General features: G+C 39.4%; 1 protein-coding gene across 5 annotated transcripts in view; it reads right to left on the bottom strand.

Moving 5' to 3' along the window:
• Positions 1 to 15,269, bottom strand: part of Clock (clock circadian regulator) — a 74,514-nt gene extending 59,245 nt beyond the window's left edge. For 3 of the 5 annotated variants that reach the window (XM_051198317.1, XM_051198319.1, XM_051198322.1), the window contains exon 1: positions 15,180 to 15,268. The gene's annotated coding sequence lies outside the window, so the exon portion shown is untranslated. Of the gene's footprint in view, positions 1 to 15,179 lie in introns of all 5 variants that reach the window. The other 2 variants (XM_051198320.1, XM_051198321.1) reach the window with 1 other exon arrangement.
• Between the last annotated feature and the right edge of the window lie 7,691 nt (positions 15,270 to 22,960).

Genomic DNA, 22,960 nt, shown 5'->3' with positions numbered 1-22,960 from the left:
ATTGCTAAATACCAAAGGACAACTCAAAAACTTCAGTTAAAAACTAAAACTATGAGTTTTCTATAATTTATACAATTAAAACTGTAATTTTTTTCTAATCAAATAACCTACTGATTTCATAACTACTTTAGAATTTTGTCTGTCAAATTTGGTATCCCAAATTTTGTTTCCTGATACAACTGCTTTTGAGTGTGTGTGCACACACTCATGTGTGTATATGTGTGAGTATCTCATGAGCAACCTCTAAGCATTGTGTTTTAGTACCAAAACATAATTGCTACCAAAATCAGATTTCTTAACATTCCCTGAAAATTTGTGATACTATACTTCTTTTAGGTTGGTACAGTTTTTCTATCAAAAGCAGGCTACACTGGTGTGATACAAAACTCAAGCACTACTCTTTAAAACCACGCCCCAACCAAGTTTATGAATCAAGCCTTGTGGTGCTTCCCACATATGCTTCCTGCTCGGTCACTTATCAAATGTCAAAGAATGAATAACTTCTGAAACATTAAACAAAACCCAGAAAAGTAGCAAGTTCTCTTAGAAAAACGCAAGACCATCTCAACAATTCAATTGATTCATATCTACAAATATTACCTAAGTTTGCTGTTTTATAGTGTCCAAATAAATATGAGAACCTATTTTCTCTTCTAAAAACTACTTTCACTGCTATGCCATGTTAAAAAAAATGACATTAATTTTTAAACACACATTCAAAATTATGCAATGTGATTTCAAAGTGTGAAACAAAAAGAAATCCAAACTTAACTAAACCACAGATTTTGTAAGAATTAATTAATTTAAAAAGCCAAATATGTGTATTTCTTAGATGGGTCCTCAAAAATAAGATAGAAAAACTGTACCAACCTAAAAGAAGTATAGTCTTTCATTAGTACCACAAATTTTCAGGGAATGTTAAGAAATCTGATTTTGGTAGCAATTATGTTTTGGTACTAAAACACAATGCTTAGAGGTTGCTCATGAGACACCCACACATATACACACACGAGTGTGTGCACACACACTCAAAATACATTACATACTTGCATATAAATGGTCTTATGTAAGTAAATGCATAAGAAAACCACACATACACAACTCCATGATGTTACTGCTAGTGCAAACTAAAGAGAAACCACACCATCAGTCCTTTCCCCATGCTTGCTACAACAAATTAACAAACTTAATGAATATATATATACATTCGTTATATATTCATATCCATTTTATTAATGAGGCTATACTTAAAATATCACCCAAAGTAAATAAACCCTTTTGCAAGGCTTCAATAGTCCTCTAAATAATTTCACTAAAATGACAGTTGCTTTGATTTATTAAAACTTAGGTTAACTGCCAAATCACTTTTGTATAACCAATTAAGCCAAGCAAATTCACAGCCATCTGACTACTTCAAATAAACATTCTGAACCACAGATTATTTAGAAAATAATGGCCATAATATTTTCTCTTCACTAAAGTAATTACTATACTTATTTGTTCTTAAAACAAAATTAACACCTTTGAAGATATAAGATTTACAATCTGACTTACACACATTATCCGTGTGTGTGTGTATGAGTGTGTGCGTGTGTGCGTGTGCGTGTGCATGTGCGTGTGTGTGTGTGTGTGTGTGTATCCTAACTTACCTTCTAAGCTGTCACATTGTGTCTAATATGGGTTATACTTCCCAGGATAGAAAAAAAGCCTAAACCAGTCACTAAGAGCTGGTACTTGACCCTCATCTCCAGCTGTCAATCTTCCCCTACTCTAACATCGTATAAACAGTAGCAATTGACCTAAAAGCACTCCTACTACATTAAACAAGAGTTTAATGGTAAGTTTTCACTTTCAACTCGACTTGATTAAGAATAACTTAGGAAGGATAGTTGTGAGGGTGCCTACAGGGGTGTTTCCAGAGAGGGTTAACTGAAGAGGAAGATTAAAGATAGGTGGTACCATCCCATGCATTGAGCCCTAGACTAAATAAAAGAGACAAAGGGAAAAGTGAGCTGAGCACCAGCATTCATGTCTCTCTGACTCTTGACTTCAGACACAATGTGACAGCTGCCTCACAGTCCCAAGGCCATGCCATCGCCATCAAAATGATTTCTATCTCCTCAAACTATGAACCACACACACAAAAAAAAGTCTCCTTTCCTTCAGTAAGCTGCTTTTATCAATTTTTTTTGTTGCAGCAGTCAAAGGAGTAACTAATGCAAATGGTCAGATAACTTAATCTGTATGGGATTAGTCCACAGTTGAATGTGATGAAAGGCAAGGGCACCTGCTTAGAAGAATAGGTTACTGGAGTGTGTCTTTGAAAAGCAGGCCTTCTCCCCAGAGTCTGCATATCTAAGGAAATAAGCCACCTTCTCTACACCCTGCCGCCATGCTGTTCTGCCTCCCCACAGCCCCACAGCAACAGAAAAAGCCCACCAGGAACTAAAACCTCTAGAACTCTGAGCAGAAATAAAACTCTTCATTTAAAACTTGTTCTCAGTTCTTTTGTTACAGCAACTGGAAGCTGACTAACACACACTCCTTATAAAAAAGAAAATTCTAAAGACTTTTAAATAAAAGCTACAAAGACATTTATAATTCCTTGGTCTATGTTAACCAGGAGGACCCCAAAATCTCACCATATTACAATTAAGGAAAAGGAAAAAAAAAAAAAAAAAAAAAAAAGCCATACCTCTGGGCTCAAAGAGAAGGCTGAAGATTATTGAATGAAATTCATCAAATTCTAAAGACTGACCTAGAAGGATTGCAGAAATTTCCAAAGGCATCGCTTTTAACAACTGACAGATTCTGCTTCTGAGTTTATACCAACATGAAAAATAATCTACAAACAAGGCAGTTGCAACCAAATTCCAAGTATAACATTGACTCCATTATTACTATCTTAAAAATGTTGAACATTTGGAGGGGCACTCCTATTTTCCAGAAACTGGGAATGTGGCAGTGAATATTCCAGATCTCATTAATATGTAAATTTCAGTGTAGAGTAACTTCAAATGGATTAAAAAGCTTGAAGGACCTTTACAGTGTAGAGAGAAACCCATAAAAACCATAGGCAAATAAAGGAAACCTGATCGATCCCTGACCTGATCTTTACACTTTGTATACCATTAAAGGTATATTTTATGTGTGTTTGTGGGGGTATGTACACGTGCCAGGACAGAAGCTGCTGGAGCTGAAGATACAGACTGTTACCAGCCACTCAAAGTAAGTGCTGGGAATTGAATTCAGGTCCTTTGGAAGAAAAGGGAGTGCTCTTAGCCACTAAACCACCTTTCCAGCCCCTAGATATACATGCATTCAAATGCAGACTATGTAGTCTACTCTCCAGTTTTGTTACAACAACAAACAGATCAGGGCCAGCTTCCTAGCACAAGCTTTTGGAAGCCAATTGGACAAATGTCTTCTGCAAAAATGTCATCGAAACCCTCTGATTTCTACGAGTATATTTTAAACTGTCCGTTGGCTAACTTAAGTCTAACTTTTTTAAAAGTCACATAAGTTATCAAAAGCAAATGGATTTTAAGTGTGTGTGTGTGTGTGTGTGTGAGAGAGAGAGAGAGAGAGAGAGAGTGTGTGTGTGCGTGTGTACATAGTCTTTTTTTTTCTTACAAAGCTTTTATAAGCACTAGAAATTCTAATGAGACAAAAGGAGATGATCATGATATTAGGAAAGGGACATAAGAGAGGATGGGGAGGAGTTGGAAGGTGGAAATGGGGGTTAAATGGGGATTACTGTGTTCAATTTTTAGAGTTAACTTACTGACAAAGCCTGAAAGCTTTCATTCTCAAAAAATAAAATAAAAATAACAGGATGTGAATGTTATCAACTTGCTCAAAAACAAAAGGAAGAAAACTGAGGCAGAGAAGGGAAAGGGCAAGAATGGAAAAATGCACAGAAGATCCCACTACCTACCACCTTCTTATCAAACAGAAGACTCAAAAAATGCACTGCCTAAGAAATGCAAATGTTCTATTATTAGTGCATAGGCATCTTCAAAGAAGTAGATTGTTGCATGGCAGATGGTGATGATAAGAGCAGAGATTGACAGTATGAGATGAAGTTTTAGCTTTCTTAGTGGGAGGTGAACAGACATAATTTGACATTACTAAATCAAGAAATAAAAGCAGATTACAACACAAAAAAGGCCCAATACCAGATCACTTCTAAGAATCATCTACCAGTCCTCCTTAAATATTCAAAGTCCTGAAGGGGGAAGAACACTTAAAAATTCATTCTAGAAAATCAGAATTACCTATCAAAAGCAGACAAAGACATAAGAAAATCACAGGCCAATAAATTCATTAATGTTAGTGAAAAGTTAATATGGATAATTACTTTTTATAAAAAAAAGTAATTATTGAATGGATCCTATGGCCAGTTACTATTTTAGAAATTGAGTTGATCAGTATATAAAACCAAGCCCCTTATGACTGGCACAGTACTTCAATTTATTTTTATAACTACATAAAGCTTCTACTAACTTCTTTAGAATCTCAAAGCTTTTAACAAACAGTAGACCTAAAGACCTAAAGACTGGCCTCCTTCAGCCCACAAGAAGATGGGTGGTAAGAGTGCGGGTAAAGGAAGCCCTTGTATCCAGTGTGGGGCTGTTCCAATTAATTATGCTTCACTGGGCTCATCCAATATTAAACCATAATCATTAAAGCAAGTGACTGTTTTAATGCTCATAATCATACTGTAGATATAACTTGGGCTACATGTCAAACAATTACTATTAGACTTTTAAACCATATACTAATCCTTAGAGACACAAGCAACTGCAAAGTACCAAGAGTTTACTAAAAAAGCAAAGACTGACTTGAGTCAACTTCTGAAGAAGGTGACACTTGCAGAAGTTACAGGAGCTGCTGTTTTATATCATGGCTGCTTTTAAATTCTTTTGTTTATGGATCTGATAAAATCTAACCTCTAATATTTTTAAGCCCAAGCCCCTGGACACTGCAGCTCTTTTCAGTTTTTGTTTAAACACAATTTATTCTTTGCCTCAAATTAAGCTGAAGAAACCTGGGAATAAAGTTTGGAAAGGGGTTAATAAAATTCTTTGCCTGGGGGGGGGGGGGGAAATGACTAATATCAAAAAAGGCTAAAGATAACAAGTGCTGACAGAGATACAGAAGAAAAAAGGAACTCTTATATACTGCTAGCAGTAATGTAAACTAGTATGGCCTTTATAGGAAACAGTATATATATTCCTCAAGAACATTAATGATCCACCAATTCCACAACTGTATATAAAAGAACTGTAGCCAGGCCGGGAGGTGGTGGCACACACCTTTAATCCTAGCATTCAGGAGAAGCTGGTGGATGTCTCTAAGTTTGAGGCCAGTCTGTTCTACAGAGTGAGTTCCAGAACAGCCAAGGCCACACAGAGAAACCCTGTCTCAGAAAAACAAAACAAAACAAAACAAAAGAACTACAGCCAGTATGTTGTAGGAAAAAAAAAAAAATCTGTGTTTCTATGATCACTACATATATACATTAACCAATAAAGGAAAATAACTGTGTTCACCAAGAGATACACAAAATTTTTAAAGGAGGCGGCATACATATATGAAAGAATACTTCTCAGTCAAAAATAATAAAGAAATTCTTTCAACTGTTACGATATGGATGGTACTGGATTTAGCTAGGCACAAAAAGTACTACCTGTTTGTACTACATGATTTCACACTTCTATGGAATCTAAAAGAGTTGTGTTCATAGTTCAAACTACAAGTGGTTACCAGAGGCTGGGGTCAGTTAAGGAAGCAGGGAATGGAGAAAGGAAGATTTGTAGGGTACAGAAAGAAGCTCTGGGGTACTATAGAGCAGTATTCACCACTACAGATAGCAATTATGTACACTGACCCTAAAAGCTACGAAAAATATTTTTCAAGTCTCACCCTAAAGAAACAATAGAAGTTTGAAGTCACAATGTATCTAATCTGATTTAAATCTACATAATATATACATGTTTGCACATAACATGCCACTCAATTAATATGTACAACTTTGAGGTTTGCATATCAGGTAAAAAAAATAATGTATTAAAAATTCTGCACATTGAGTCTCTGCTATAAAAAGCAAGGATTCAGGTGACTCAGTCTTCTATTCGCTTTCTTCCTGGGTATTATAAAGGCAATCAATCTCAATTAAAATCTGAAAGTGACTAATAAAAGAAACATTGAGTCCTAAATTTTGTTTTAAATTTAAACACACATAGCTAACTGCTACTACATTAACATGGACAGCTGCATATTATTACTATTTTAGAATATACTTAAGTCTATTCTCTAGCAAAATGGACAATTTTTTATATTTTTCCCATGGAAGTTCAAAAATAACAATCTCTATTTTCAAAGTAAATTAATGTTACCCACCCAATTATGATTATAATTGGTATATTTGGCTCTTCTATGCAGCTTTCTTCCTTTTACTTGATACAGTATCATCTAATAGAAGTTCATGAAAATCTCCCACTAAGGATCCTAAAAACCTCTCCTTTGCTTCTTGAATATCAATGCTTTATTATTTTTGGAGAAATACTGTTTATTACCTACAAATTTAAATTTCACAATTATGAAATACAATCATGGTAACAACTGTGTATCTACATGTAAAGTTTTTAATATCAATCTTTTCCTCATACTTTATATAAAAATATACTTGAATCAGACAAATTTTTATAAACAAACCTTTAAAACTTATGTAACAAAACATGAGACAAAAATACCAGTTCTTAGCTAAGACACCAAAAAACACAAAGCACAAAATAAAAGAAATTGCCAGGCATTGTTGTGCACTTTTAACTCTAGCACTGGACTGGCAAGAGAAACAGATGTCAGTGAGTTTGAGGCCAGCCTAGTCTACCTAGCAAGTTCCAGGCTAGGCAGGGCTACATAATCAAACTCTGTCTCAGAAAAAAATCTGCAACAAAAAGAAGGGAAGGAGAAGAGGAAAAAGGGAAAGGAAGACAAAACTAATGAATAGGATATCCTCTTCAAAAATGGCAATAAACAGCCAGGAGGTGGTGTCACATGCCTTCAATCTCAGCACTTGGGAGGCAGATCTGTTGAGTTCAAGGCCAACCTGGTCTGCACATCGAGTTCCAGGACAGGCTCCAAAGCTACACAGAGAAAACCTGTCTCAAAATCCCCACCCAAAATACATAAATAAATAAACGAATGAAAAAAAGCCAATAAACATAAAAAAGAGAGTAAGTCACAGATTGGGAGATAATTTCTACAATTCTACTATGGAATAACTGACAAAACAAATATATTCTATTACAATTCTATTCCAATTAAGGCAAGGTAGATCTTTCAATCTCAGTAATAAGCAAATAACCTAATTTTGTAAGTGAACAAAGATTTGATCATACACTTCACAGAAGAAAATATACCAATGACATACGGTTGAAAGTGTATTTAATATCACTAATTATAGAAATACAAAGAAAGCCAGAACCAGACATCTAATCACACACATATATATTAAAATGGTTAAAATACAAACAGACTGGCATTACTGAGTGTGGGCCACCAAAATAGGGAGCAAATGAAACTGCCAATGATTGGCAGGAGAGATGTAAAGCTGCACACGCTCCTCAGAAAACAATTCTTCAGTATCTTAGAAAGTGCAGTATACTATTACTACAAAACCTAGTAATACCATTCTCAGACGTTTGCCCAAGCAAAATAAGAATATATGTGCACAAATGTTTGGCAGTTCTTCTAACAGTCCCTTACTAGAAGCAACCCAATGTCTAACAACTCATAATTGGACAAACAAATTGCATGAATATCCCACACAACAGAACAATATCAAGAATAAAAAAAAAAAAAAAAAAAAAAAAGAGGCAAACTAGTTGACCTGAGAATGAAAGGCAGAACAAAAGACTGACTGCATGGTCCCACTTCTGCATCACAGAAAAGGAAAATATGCAAACAGAAAATAGACCAGGGGCTGCCAGAGAACACAGAACTTTCAAGTATGAAAACAATTTTGTCTCTTGGTATTGGAAGTAGCTGCATTTATTTGAGTATACAAATTTATCACAACTCAATCACACCTAAATCAGTGAACTTTAAGACATAATTGCACTTCTTGATTTTTTTAAAGTGTTAAAGTTAAAATCTCTAACAGCATTATATCTAAACAGTAAGATAAAATGATTTCCCCAAATCGATCTTTCTATGCATTTTTTAAAATAACAGAAAAAAGTTTGTGTCTTGGTACAAAAGAGAGCTTGCAGTAGACCATTGCTCTCTCTGAGAACTAGAAAAGCCAATGAATTACAAAACCCATATTCACAAGCCAGAATGAGGACAAGACTTAAAACTCCAGAGGCAGGATGAGGGGTCTTTTAAAGGTTTCCCTTATATGTGACTTAGCTAGGGCATTTTCCAATTTGGACTCAGATCAGAGCCTAAGTTTCAACTCAGTCTGTGCCGAATATTGTTGATGAAGAACAGAGAAGCTAGGAGAACACTTGGGTGCTCATGTAAGGATAAGTAACAAAACTGTCAGAATGCAGAAATTCAGAGTTCTTCACTTCTATCTTTTCTAGGATACTCAACTGAATTTTAAAAATACAAAGGGCTCATGGTATGTTTTGTGATCCATCTTTTCAGCAGGCAAAGGCAGAAGCATCATGAATTCAAGGGCAACCTGGGCAATCTAACAATATCCTGTCTCTTAGCCTCCCCTTATTTTAAGATGCTTTTTTCCCTGCCTAGATGAATAGGTGAGCATTCTGGTATGGTCTGGATATGATGTACCTATTAAAAGGCTGGAGTGTTGAAGGCATGGTCTCTAACCAGTGGATCCAACCACAAAGAGGAAAACTGTTGTGGATGTGTTAAGATGTGTTACATTCATTTATGCTGTAGAATATTTGTTTAATGATGCAAAGGTGTGTTGCATTCTTTCATGATGCATTTAACTCTATAAAGCTATGTTACTTTGCCTACCTAAAACAGTTAACTGATCTAATAAAGAGCTGAGTGGCCAATATTTAGGCAGGAGAGAGAAATAGGCAGGGCTGCTAAGCAGAGATAATAAATGTGAGGAGAAATCTAGGCTCAGGAGAAGAGCATGGAGAAAAGGAGAAGAGCAGGAGAGGAGGATGCCAGCCACTTAGCCATGGAGTAAAAACGGAAGAAAGACATACAGAATAAAAGAAGGTTAAAAAGCCCAGAGACATAATGTAGATGAGAAATGAGTTAGTTTAAGTTAGAAAAGCTGACCAGAAACAAGTCAAGCTAAGGCCAGGTATTTATAAGTAAGAGTAAGTCTCCGTGTATTTATTTGACAGCTGGGTGGTAGGCTCCAAAAGAGAAAGGAAAAACAAAAAGCAAAAACTCCAACTACAGAGAATAGGTCAGTAGAGCTCTGTCCTAATCAATGAATCAATCCACTGAGAGATTCCTAATTTGGTAGCATTACTACAAGTGAGGAACTTCCAACACCACTGAGACTAACATCCTTTCAGACCTCTGCCAACCTAGCTGAGTGAGTGACTGCTCTATTACACCCTCTCCCATCAAGTTCTGTCTCACCTCAGAACAAAACAACCCAGCCAGCCCTTAAGTTGTTTCATTCAGGTATTTTGTCACAGCAATGAAAAAGTTAACATGTTCTCTGGCAGAAAATAGCAGGTCTGACATTCATTCAAAAGTAATACGGCATAAACAAAACAATAAACCCACTTGACCTAAGTGGTATTATTTATAGAACACTGAACCCAACAACATTGTTTTCAAATACATGGAAGACATTTACCAAGATCATACTTGGAGCTATAAAACAAATTTCAATGAGTTTAAAACAATCTCTTCTCACTGGAATTAAATCAACAGAAATCTCTCTGGAAAATCCCAATATCTGTAAACAAACTTCTCAGTAATTCCAGATCAAAGAGATACCTGAAGTGAGACACAGCTGCGCTTGCCTACAATCCCAGATACTTGTAAACATGACAAAAAAGGATTCCTTCAGCCCAGGGATTAGAGGTTAACCCGGCAAATAACAGAATCCCAAACCCCCCAAAATAGGAAAATCTGGAAACAAACAATTTAAGCAGTCGGAATTTCTAGTATGCTTAAAATGAAAAATCAAATGACCTCAGTTTCAAGCTTGGAAGATTAGAGAAAATAAATTACACCCAAAGAAAGCAAATAATAAGCAGCAGAGAAGAAACAAGGGGAATCAGTTAAACTAGAGGCTGGCAATGAAAATCCCAGTAAATTAGTAAATCTCTAGCTAGGCTGCTAAAGAAAAAAGAACATTCAAATTACTAGATCAGGAACGATGTGAATTGACAAAAAAAAAAAAAAACAAAAAAACAAAAAACAAACAAACAAAAAAAAAAAAAAAAAACGCTAGAATGGTGGTTCTCAGTATGTGGGTTCCGGCCTCAGTGGGGGTTGAAGGACCTTTTCACAGGGGTCCCCTAAGACCATCGGAAAACACTGATATTTACAATTCATAACAGCAGCAAAATTATGGTTATGAAGTAGCAAAGAAAAAAGCTTTTTGGTTGTGGTCACTACAACATGAGGAACTGTATTAAAGGGTCACAGCATTAGGAAAGTTGAGAACTAGGGCTCTAGAGGCTACAAAGATTAGATTCACTGTGTTTTCTACAGATACTAGAAGGATAAGAGATTATTACAACCAATTTTCTGCCGGTGACTTCAAGGAATCAAACAGCCAGCCACATGACCAATAACTAACAGAAAAACCAAACATAACACAGCAAGGAACAGCTGGGGAAGCAGCTCTGTAATAGAGCACTTTCCTAGCATGTGAAAGGCCCTGGGCTCATTCTTAGCACCAAATAGAAAACCAAATCCCCAACTGACCTATGCTCACAAAATGCAATGTGAAGTACATTTCAAAGCAAAACATAAATTTAGAAAGAAAATACACTACAAAAGTCTTGAGTTTACTCCATTATTGATCATTAGTATTAATTGATTACATAGACTGGCATATTTTTCCAACAAAATCTGTTGAATTTGGTTATCAACACAAATTCAGTATCATTTTACTTGTATTTTAATTCTGAAGACTATCAAAGTTTCCAAGTTGTAATTCTCCTTATTAACTTAAAAATTAAAAACTTATCCATAACAGTAAAAGTAAATTGAAACATGAATGAGAATGAACAGATTAAAACAGTAGCACTGCAGAGATATAATGACATGAAAACATGTTGATGAGCTGCTGTTGAAGACAGAACTGGGTTTACACTATTAATGTTAGAGGTCTATACAGTCAGGGGTCTGTAAGTGTACATAAACTCTCATAATGCTTAAGCAAAATGGAGGAAAAGGTACTCTAGAAGCCTAACAACAGCTTCTCTGGGTGGCAGGATTTTCAGTAGTGTTTTAAATTCTTAAACTATGCTTTTTGTTGTTGTTTCTATTTTCCCCAATTTTCTATACTGGGATGTGCTGCATTTATAACTGAGGGCTGAAAATTAAATTAAGTCAACTACTGAACATTAACCATATTTCCATACAAATGGTAAGTTCTTAGCTAAGCAATTGCCTTTGCCCAGGTACAACTTTATTTGAGCTTCTCATTTCCTAAATACAGAAACCTTTGAAGCTAGGTATGTCATACCCCTGTAATCTTAGTGCTAGAGAAGTTGGAGCAAGAGGATTCGGAATATGGACTACACAGCAAGACTGTCTCAAAAAAATCCAAACACCACCTACAACAAAAAGGAAATCAACTTGTGCTTTTATTTTCTACTACTTACAATGAAAATTAAAAATTAAATATCATCTTAAAAAGAACTCTTTTAAAAAGCAGAGCATTTGTTGGGCATGGTGGTGTCTACTTTTGATTTCAACACTTAACATGTAAAAATAAAAAGGATTTTTGTCCAAAAAAAATTAAACATTTAAAATATAGAGCATTAAAACAATTTTTTTTAATCTTTTAGGGAATGGAGAGGTGGCTCAGCAGTTAAGAACACTGGCTGCTCTTCCAGTGGATCTGAGTTCAATTCCCAGCACACACAAGGCACTCACAACCATCTGTAACTCCAGTTCCAGGGACCTGACATTCTTTTGGCCCCTAAGAGAGCCCACGCTCACCTAGTGCACAGAAATACATGCAGACAAAACAACCAAACACACAAAATAAAATTTTTAAATAGTCCTTTTTAAAAAAATCAAAAGCAATAATAAAAATTTACTCTTTATAAATGATTTCTCTTTTTAGAGTGACAGGACAGAATTAAAATAATAAGCAAAAGTATTTCTTCATGAATTATACAACCAACACAATAACTCAGAATTAAAATTGTAAGAATAGTTGTTTAGATAATTTAATATTTGTAGAGTCAAGCATGAAGAAAACAGAATGTCTTTATCCACTTAATTCATGGAAATTACATATATCAGGGCTATTAAAAATGGCTGTAAAGCAACTTATAAATACCATTATGTAATTAAGCCAATTAGTAAGAATTAAATTGTTCTTACATTTAAGAGTGTTAGGTTGATAATCCGTTCAACTCTACCAACAATTTAAAGCTCAAGCTAGCTGATGCACTGCCTCACTTTGAAAAAGATGCTCAATGTGCTGCAAGTACTTTAAGAAAACAGTCACAAAGACAGTTTTGCTATAAACTGTGAAACTTTTAAAAATAATTTGCTGCCTATAATGTTTTACTAAAATATTCAGAGCAAATAAAGTTTGCCTACCACAGCAGCATAAGTAAAAAGAGGGAGAGAAAGCATTTAATATAGTGCTCTAAGGGAAGAATGGGAAAAGAACAACTTTCTATTATTAACAATACCTTCTAGACATGTTTGACAATGGACAGCAGTTAACTGACAAATTATACTTCTTAGTTTCATATTTCAAACAACCTTCAAATCAATGTGTAAGTGATTTATAGTGATCAAATAAAGCAGTGAAAGGCTCTCTACACCAGGAAAGCTTAACTAAGTGAGACAAACAGATGGACAGCACCCATCTCAGAAACACCTGCTGTAGAGTGCAGTTGACTCCTTCACATGAGGGAAGTGAGCTTTCTGTTCTTTTGTTCTTCGTTCTTAACTAGTCAGAAGGCTGGGATGCCTATTTGCCCTCAAGGGGCCATACTAGAAAACCTACAATTTGAGCTCCTAAGAGTGATATAGGAAATGTTAAAATTTAAGTCTTTGTGCTAAATTCACATCAGTCTGACCTCCCTCCAAACTGCAAATGACTCCATACCAACTAGTACCTCAATATTGGGGAGGGGGAGTTCTAAGGTTTGTATCACATGTTGAAAATTTCTGACATATTCTAAGTCATTTCTATCCTGGGGGTGGGTGGTACAGTAGAGGAAAACTGGCAGATCATTCAAGAACTCAATAACTGGCCAAACAGAACCCCAACATTCAAAAGACCAAGTGAGGCAGGAGGCTCTCTTATCTCCTGACCGGTCTGGACTACATACACAACACCCCCACAAAAAGCTACCATAAAAAGTTCAACAATTAATTCAGTTTTTAAAGCTAAAATGGACATACTTATAACTCCACAGAAAAAGATGTAGACAGCTACTCATCCACTTGTTAATACTTACTTCTGGAGAGAAGTATGAGGTAAAAGTAGAAATGTATATCCAGTGTGTTGGCACACACCTAAAGTCCCAGTATTCATGAAGCTGCAGCAGGACTACCCTGAGTTCAAGGCCAGCCTAGAGCACACAGTAAGTTCCAAGAAAGCCTAGTTAAAAAACAGCATGAGACTCTGTCTCAACAACCACAAATATGGAAGACAGCCTTCACTTATATGACTGATCTAGCTAAAAGATTGGAAAGATCTACATACATAAAGTTCAAATGAAAAATAAATGTCATTTTGCAGTAGAGTGACTATCATACACCTGTAACAAATAGAAGCACACCAATATCCTGTCCTACAAAATAAAAAAAAACTACTAATATTAATAAAAGTGTCTATAGCAACAAGTTTCCAAACAATATTATTGTCACTAGAGGGAGTTTTTGAGTATTCCCTCCCTAAAATTATACCCACTCTCACAACACCCTTTCAACTTTAACCTTGCTTTAAAAAAAAAGCTGGGTTGGCAGAACTAGAAAAAAACATTAATATATGTTTATACAATCTGTAGTCATAAAAATGCTTAGTTTCTTACATTTGATTCTGAATTTTATTTTCCATAAGAAATTCTCTCTCCCTCTCACACACACACACACACACACACACACACACACACACACTTACTTCACTGGGGTTCATGTCTGACTTCCTTAAAGGAAATAACAGATTCCCACCAGAAAAGCACATTAAGCTAAACAATCTAGTGAAAAACTGTGAGGTAGGGACTGACAAAAGGAAAGGAAAAAAAATTTTTTATAAACTATAGTTTATAAAAGGGAGACACTACACTATCAAAGCAGCATGATCCAACTGTGACACAAAATGCAGTTATCACCAAGTGTCAGAAAGACAAATAACAACCTTTGTGGTTTTGAATTCATCTGTGACTTTGCCTTCTTAAAGTGGAAAGAGCTGGTAAATTCATCCTAACCTTTTCTTCGGTTTATTGTTTCAAATATTAAGAGAAGTAATACTGAAAATGATCATACAAAACAGGAAACCAATAGCACATAAACTATTTTAGGAAATTTTGTTGTTCATGAATCCATAAAACAATACGGATAATGCATATACATTTCATTTTTCCACCCTTTCTTTTTTAGAACACTTCTCCCTTTTCCATAATTATTGGTTTTCTAGTTTACTCTAGAAGACAAATACAAATTTTACAGTTATTACACTCTCCCTTAACACATAAAACAGCACCCAACTCACACCATTCTATTTCTTGTTTTCACTTTATTCCAAAGTTTTTTGTCATTCTTTTTTCGTAGGTCATCATGGCTAGTCCTGCAAACTAACCAATGGCACTCTCATCAGTAACTCCTTGGCACATACGGTTTCTTTCCCCTAAGATTTTAAAACAAACCAGATTTGAACTGTTGCATGGCATATAATTTAGAGACAGCCACTCTCTAAGTTATATCCTAAGAATTTCTTTTCAATCAGGTATGAAATGGATGTTCTACAATTTCTCTAATCTCTTAAAGCTATAAACAATGCAATCGATTGAAATTACCTTTCCTGTGATTTCGGGGATGGGGCCGTAGTCAAATCAACAATGTCTGTAAAAGTTTCTTCTTGTGCTTTTTTTCACTGAAAAAGAAATCACCGGGGCTTGTTGCTGTCGTTGTCTTAAAAGCATCTACAAACCCTTCAGTTTGTGGGGCACGGCATTCTAATATCAAAAACCCACAACCTGATCTGTCATCTGTCAGGGCAAAGGCCAAAGCTCTTCATTTTTTAGGATTCTGCTTACTACCCCGGACTTATAGGTGGCACAAAACACCCACAGGAACATAAACTTCGTGGCGCTGCGTACCGGTCGAGCCAGGACCACGTCCAAGGCGGTCAGCTCCGCAAGCAGAGAGCGGCCGGTCGGACGGCCGGGGCCCTGCACAACCCGCGGACCAAGCCCCGGAACCACGACCACTAACGGAACCAGCCCTGGGCGGCAGCGGCGGCCGCTCGGACCTCGGAGCGCAGCGCGCGCCGGCCGCCGCGAGGGCGGGGGCTCGGCGGAGGAGCTGGCCGCCCCATCGCCCCATTGGGCGCCGCTCCAAACGTGCCCGAGTGGTGACAGGAATAAAGTGGGTCACAAGGCCTAGCGGGTCCCGGGCGCGAGCCCTCTCGCCAGCCGACTCGGCCTGCCCCGGCGCCCAGCCTCGAGCGCGCTGCGGCCCCGGAGCCTCCCGGGTCGCAGGTCCCGCCGCGCCCCCCTGCCCCGCAGGTAACCCCGGCGGCCCCCGACACTTCACACAGGCCCAGCGGAGCGCGACTCCCGGGGGCTCTGCGCTCTGCCGGCCGCCCGACCCCGGCCGCGGCACCCGCCTCCCGGTCTGTCCGCAGCCGCCCCCACCCCCGGCCCTCACACCGCCCCTCGCGCCCGCCCGCCCGTGTCCTCACCGTGCGGCCGCCTGAGGCTCCGGCTTCCTCCCTCCCCCACTCGGGGCTCTGGCCGCGGAGACTCGCGACCGCCAGGCCGCAGCGACCGGGGAAACGCCGCGGCTGCGGGAGCCGGCAGCACCTAGGGCGGCCCGTGCGCGCCCCCAACCCACCCCTCCAAATTCACCGCTACTGGCGCGCTCCTCCCCCTCCCGGCCTTCCCCTCCTCCACCGGCTCCGGAAGCACGCATGCGCCGCCGAGGCCAGACGCCCGCCGCGCGCCCGACCAGGGCCCACCCTGTGGGGCGCACTCACCGGGAGCGCGCGCGCCGGCGGCCAGATTCCCTCCGCGCTCTCGCCGGCCCGGGTTTCCTCTCTCCAGCCGGTAGCCGCCGGCCGAGTCCGTGATTGAGCTCCCTCCCGGCGCATGCGTCGTGGACGCGGGGCTCCGCGGCCGGCCGGGCTCTGCACTCGCCCCTCCCCTCGCGGCCGCCTTCCCCGGCGTGTCCGGGCGCGCATGCGACTTTCCCCGTTAGGCAGCCCCGAGCCGCGTTGCGCCAAGCCGCGCCAGGGCATCCCGAGCGCCAGAGGAAACCCCGCTCCTGCGGGCCGCTGTGTGCTCGCTCTGAGGCCGCAGAGGGAAGCGGGGATGCCCCGGGGTCCCCTTTCCCCGCGCAGGCCGGGAGGCGGGGCCCGGCGGAGGGTGCGGCCGCCCGCAGCAGTTTGGGCGGCTCACGGCTCCCCGGGATGCGGCGCTGCTTGCCTGTGGGAGCCACCGGCCCGACAGGGGCCTGTCTCTTGAAAAGCAAAGAGCTTAGCTGCCGCCAAGTTAAAACGTCTCCAACCCGACTTGGGACAGGTCGGCTTCCTCTCCGGGAGGTGCGTGGACTGCCTGGGACTCGGTTTCCTGGCCGCTCCCCGGAGCTGGGCATGGGCAACCCAAGTGACCTCGCTGCAAAAGGTCGGGATGTGTTTGCTCCTTTTATAAAAAGGCAAGAGACACTGTAAAAGATGAGGATGCCTTCCTGGGATGAACCCTAGATTACACTGGTGTCGTGGCCCACTGCACCCGAATTATTGGCGGGGGAGGGGAGGGGAAATGCCTTTACACCCGTAATCTCTAGTAATTTCTTTTAATAATCAACTTGGACATGAAACAGAAGGCAATAAATAAACCTGTACTCTTTAGCTCCAAAATCCTCTATATAGGGGTATGTGCACCTCATTAAGAATTAAATTCTTATTTCAAAACTGGAGAATTTAGCTGCATACTCTCCAAGCAGTGTGAACGCTCAAAAAGGGGAATCCTCAAATTCCTGGCTAATCTGGATTGTGTATTCAGACCCTGTCCTGAGAACTTTTCCTGGTGCATGTTTTGTTCATTTCTCCATCGAAAGGCTCTTACTGCGCATTTCTGCTATTCCGAATCCATCTGCTGCTCTGGGTTAGTTTAGTTGAAGAATTTGCCTATTCTCCACTCAGTCCCTGTGGTCCAGGCAGGATACTGCTAAGGAGAAAAGCTTGAGTTCACTCTCAGCCTGGCAGTTACTACCAAGAACTCCTTTCCAATGGATTTGAATTTGGAAAATAAAGCCTTTGCTTGTGTGACTAATGAAAAAGAAGGTACCACGAAGGACAAAAACAAAAAGCAAGATTCAAAGAGGATAGTGTAGCCTAGATGCTTGATATCCGACTATGAGGGCTAGATTTCTCTGGAAGTTTCAGTTAATCAATACATTCCTGAATGTGTTTGTTTTATTGCTTAAACCATTGAGAGTTCTTTTGCCATAGACAAGTTAGCGTCTAGATCACTAGTCGGTAGTAAAAAAAGGAAGTAAGATAAATAATGCTCATGAAGTAGGTTGCAACCAGATGGAGAGAACCTGAATGCTTTTCCTGGCTTGAATGTTTCAGTTTTAGTCTAGAAGCAGTCCCATTTTATATTGTCTTCTTTAGTACATATATCTTCAAAATGACCTTTGCCCCTTTTAATGATTTCACTGTCCTCTTAGTCATCTATGACTCCTCCTTCTCACATTCTGTGTTTAATTATTTACCAAGATATGTTGATAATCCTTTGATTTTTCTGCTCAGTCCTCTGCCACTGTTTGAATATTTCCCACGGTTCAGTTTACAACTTTCTCCCCATATTCTCTCTAGGGAGGGAAGAAAAAACTTTCTCTCCAATTTTGAGATTCTTTGTCTCCATCAAACAAAAACTTTGCCTCATAGTTTCATAACTCCTAAATCTAGGTTCCCAGTTCTAAACTACCACCTTAAACGCCACACGTAGTAGTTATGTGTTCTGTAAACTCCCACGTGCCTTGCTATTGCCATCATTTAAACTGTTCCCAGTTGTCTTTTCAGCTGAGTTCCCCATGAAGTTCTTCATCTATAAAATAAGGATAACAGTCTCAGCTCATAGGACAATTAGAGGTAATTTGTGTATTAACACTACCTGCTATGTAAATTCCAAGTCAAGTATTGGCCACTTCAAATTCTTTTGAAATTAAAATTTAATTACACCATCCCCACTTCCCTTTCTTCCCTTCAGTCCTTTCCATGAACCTCACCTTGCTCTCTCTCAAACTCTTGGCCTCTATTTCTCTAATTTGAGTGTATGTGTACATTCCTAAACATATAAATACAGCCTACTTAGTTTGTAGAATGTTACCTGTATGGATTCAGGGCTGGACACTTGATATTGGATAACCAGTTTAGGGGCTCTTCTCTGGGGGAGACTGTCTTTCCCTGATTTTAGCATTCCTTAGTTGCCTGTTGTTTTTTGTCAACAGTTGAGACCCCATGAGATTTTCTCCTTCCACATTAGCATGTTTATTGGTGTCCTCCTTGTTTGGGTCTTCTTTAGGCAGCCATATTGTTGAGACTTCACAGGGGTAGCTTCTCTGGCACAGCAAACTTCCTCTTCCTGTTTCTTTCATCTTTCTGCTTCCTCTTCCACTAGATTCACTGAACCTTAAGTACATACTTGTAATCCTAGTCTCAGGGAGGCCAAGACAGAAGGATGGTGAGTTCAAGGTCAACCTAGGCTACCCAGCAGGACCCTGTCTTTAAAAAAATTAAAGTGAGAGAAATCACATTGTACTCCTTATTAAACTTCTATTTGCAGTTCATCTAAATGCTTAAAGCCACAATCCCCTATTGATCTGTCCCATTCCTGGCCTCCAACCTCATGGACTACCATTTGCTCTTGTGACCTTCCAGAAACATCTTTTCAATTCCTTGCTAATCACCACCCACTTTCAGGCTTTGACAGAGGTGTGTGCTGCTATGAGCCCTTGCCTGCTTGCTGCTGTACCTGTTCTTAAACCTGCCTCATCAAATGTCATGTGTCAAAAAGATCCCACCCACACAGTACCCACAGCTTCTCTATTTATTGTTTCTCCCATAATACTTCTTAGTTGCATATGTATTTGTTTAATGTTCAATGTCTCACTTATTAACCATCTCCCCTACAGATGATGTACTTCAAGAGGGAAGGAACCACATATTTTATTACCTATTTACTTATAGCATTTATTTCAATATCTAAGGTGAATAAGTGATTGAATGAGATTAGAGATGCTAGAAAGATCTTTATATCCCCAGCTATAACTGGAGGCAGAATGTCAAGAAGTAGCTCTAGAAATTCATATAACTATATAAAGGAGGAACAAACTGGAATTCATTGAGGAAGATCATATTACTAGTACTGTTGTCCTGTATTTGAGAATCCAGAAGAATGTGGAGCACTATTATAGAATTATCTGTATAAGAACATGAGAATATAATAAAATTACCATCTATATAAGAATGTGTGTCACTGTTAATAGGTAAAGCTACCACCTGTGTAGGAGTATTCAACTCTGGAATAGATAAGTTACTGTTTGTGTGAATGTGACCCTGATTGAGAAAGCTGCCACCCTGTAATAGAGGATGTTGTCACCAGTATATGATGCTAAGTGAAGTCCAAAGTAGGGAACAAATAGCATCAAGCATCTCGTCTTCTAAATGACTACTAATATTTGATGCCAGAAACCTGCTCCTTCAGCCGTGGTCAAAGTTGTGAAAAGTGGATCTTCGATGGCCATCTCTAAGTTCACACTCAAGTACAGCACTTAAGGAGAGAAATATTTGGAAGTTTAATTCATTGAAACCATGCTGCTGTGTCTGTCTCCTCTCTCGCTTGTGCGTGCGTGCATGCGTGTGTGTGGAGGATCAAAGCACTCTACCCCTCAACTATGTCTCCAATATCAATTACATCTCTAGCTATTGGCTCTTTTTAAGACAGGTCTCAATAATGTATGTAGCCCAGGCTGCCCTCAAACTTGTGTTCTTCCTCTATATCTTGAAGACATATCTGCTTGATTTTCTTTCTTCCCCTTTTCATTCCATGTTGTTACTAAGACTTCAATAGCATCAAATCAAAGTGTTCACTAAACTTTAAGAGTCTAAAGAGAGACTGAAATATCATCCCTAGGCAGATGTATCAATATCACCCAATACTTACCAAAACAGGAAGAAAGAGACTTAAAGAGAAACTGCTGGCCAGAGGTGGGTTGAACTAAATCAAAGCACATATCCCACCATTTCGATATGGTCAGGGTGTGATGTTTCTTGTGATTTGACTGGCTGAAAGTACTGTCTGGGCTTGAACCATTTTGACACATAGAGAGAAAGGAAATTTTAACAGTAAGAAGACTAGGTATACTTCTGCAGGAGGTGGGGTGCTCAGAGATCAGCAGAGATGGGACTAAACCAGGACTGTGCCATGGGAGGCTGACCCAGTTTCTAGGAGAACTCAGCATGCCTCATTAATGAACAAGTACTTGGATGCAATATGGATTTTAGACAATTTAAATGTATTCTTTTTTTCTAAGTTCCTTGGAGATGTACAAAGGACGGGAAGAAAACTATTAAGCTAAAACAGCCCTATTTGAGCCCATCCTTGGCTACATAGCTAGACCCCACCTTAAAGCATCATCTTCCTAGTTCCTTGAATTCAGTTCTGACTTGGAGCTGAAACTGGAGTTTCAACTCAGGTAGATTTAATGACCCAGTGTGGGGATAGCTTAACACACTCAAGCTTTAAGGGATTTGCTTCATAGTGCTCCTGGAATTTTAATGCACATGCCAGTCATCTAGGCATCTCATTAAAGTGAAAATTCAATCCAGTTAGTTTGGATAGGGCCAGAGTTCATGCACTTCTAATAAGTTTCCTGGAAATGCTCAAAACACTAGGAGGAAATTTGAATTAGACAATGTAAGTAGAGGAAGAGATTTCAGTTGTCAAGGATAACTAAAAATATGAGAATGAAATAGAAAGTGTCTATTTTTACAATTATTAGTAGGTGATTAAAAAATGTCAAGTTCACCTACAGCTAAACACTGAGCCAAACTGGAATCCATTTGCAGAGAGGGAGAAGTGATGAGCAGAGGGGTCAAGAACAGGCTGGAGAAACCCACAGAAACAGCTGACCTGAACAAAGGGGAGCTCATGGACACTAGACTGATAGCTGGAAACCAGCATCAGACCTACCCAGACCCCCTGAATGTGGGTCTCATTTAGGAGGCCTGGCCAGTCTATGAGACCTCTGATAGTGAAACCAGGATGTATCCCTAGCGCACAAAAGCACTTTGGGAGCACATTCCCCATGGAGGGAAACTCCCTTAGCCTAGAGACATGGGGGAAGGTCTAGGCTCTACCCCAAATGACTTGACAGATTTTGCTGTTCCCTCATGGAAGGCCTCACCCTCCCTGGGGAATGGATGGGGGATGGGATAGGGAGGCATGGAAGGATGGGAGGGAGAGGGAACTGGGATTGATATGTAAAATAAGAAAAAATATTAAATAATAAGAAAATTTAAAAACTGAAGTTTCTGCCCTATCAAGTCATTCAATAGTGAATATTTCATATTAATTTCTCACAAACTGACTAATACTTATATCCTATTGAAACGACAAATGTATTTATGAAATAGAGGCTTATAATCTTGGGTCTCTGCTAGAAGAATGTGTGTACATCTTGTGGAAGGGTGAGGCTGAACTCACAATCATCCTGTTCTAATATACTGCAATTGTATGGCTTTTACAAATGTTAGTCTTCAGAACTGTGTGTGAGGATAAACTGTCATTACTGGATGGATCAGAGTTAAGAAGGAAAAGTTTATCTTTTATTTTAGCTAATTTTAACAGTTAATTTTAACATTAAAAAGAGAGGGACAGCTACTTTAAAGGGAAAGGAAGAGGGGCTAGAGGAATAGTTCAGTGATTAAGATCACTGGCTGCTCTTTCAGAGTACTTGGGTTCAATTCTCAGCAGCATCATGGCAGCTCATAAGATACCCAGTTCCAGGGTATCTGATATCCTTTCTGTCCTCCTTGAGCACCAGCGCAGGTGATGTGCAGAGCAACAGTCAGGCAAAATACCCATACAGGTAAGTAAAATAAAAGGAAAAGAGCACATTGTGTAGGTGTTTTACATTTGTTTTCACTGGAAGGAAAACCAACGCTCATCTTTTCCTGTATTAGGTAACACAAGAATTGAATTGTGACTTTATGATAATATGGCTCTTCCTTTCGTCCCATGATTGTTGTATCCCAAACAAGAATTAATCCATCCCTTTCTCAAGGAGTTCAGGAATTAAATGAATTTAACTAGGTAGTCATTTCTTCTATAAGATTTTCCTAGAAAGTAGATTCTGTAGAGACGGCTCCCCTGCTAAACCACAGATGTGACCTTAGTCCAAGTCCTCAGCACCCAAATCAAAGCCAGGTATGGCATTGTGTGCCTGTGATGCAGCATTGGGGATCAGACTGCAAGGACCCAAGGATGAGGACAGGGGAGCTCCCTTTGCTCAACCAGTCCAGCTTTGCTATGAGAGGTTCTACCTCAGAAATTAAGGTGGAGAGCAG

This window comes from Phodopus roborovskii, unplaced genomic scaffold (assembly GCF_943737965.1).
Source record: "Phodopus roborovskii unplaced genomic scaffold, PHOROB, whole genome shotgun sequence".
In the NCBI taxonomy this organism is placed as follows: domain Eukaryota; kingdom Metazoa; phylum Chordata; class Mammalia; order Rodentia; family Cricetidae; genus Phodopus; species Phodopus roborovskii.
The sequence above is the reverse complement of the archived record's forward strand: the minus strand, read 5'-3'. Positions and strand labels throughout refer to the sequence as shown.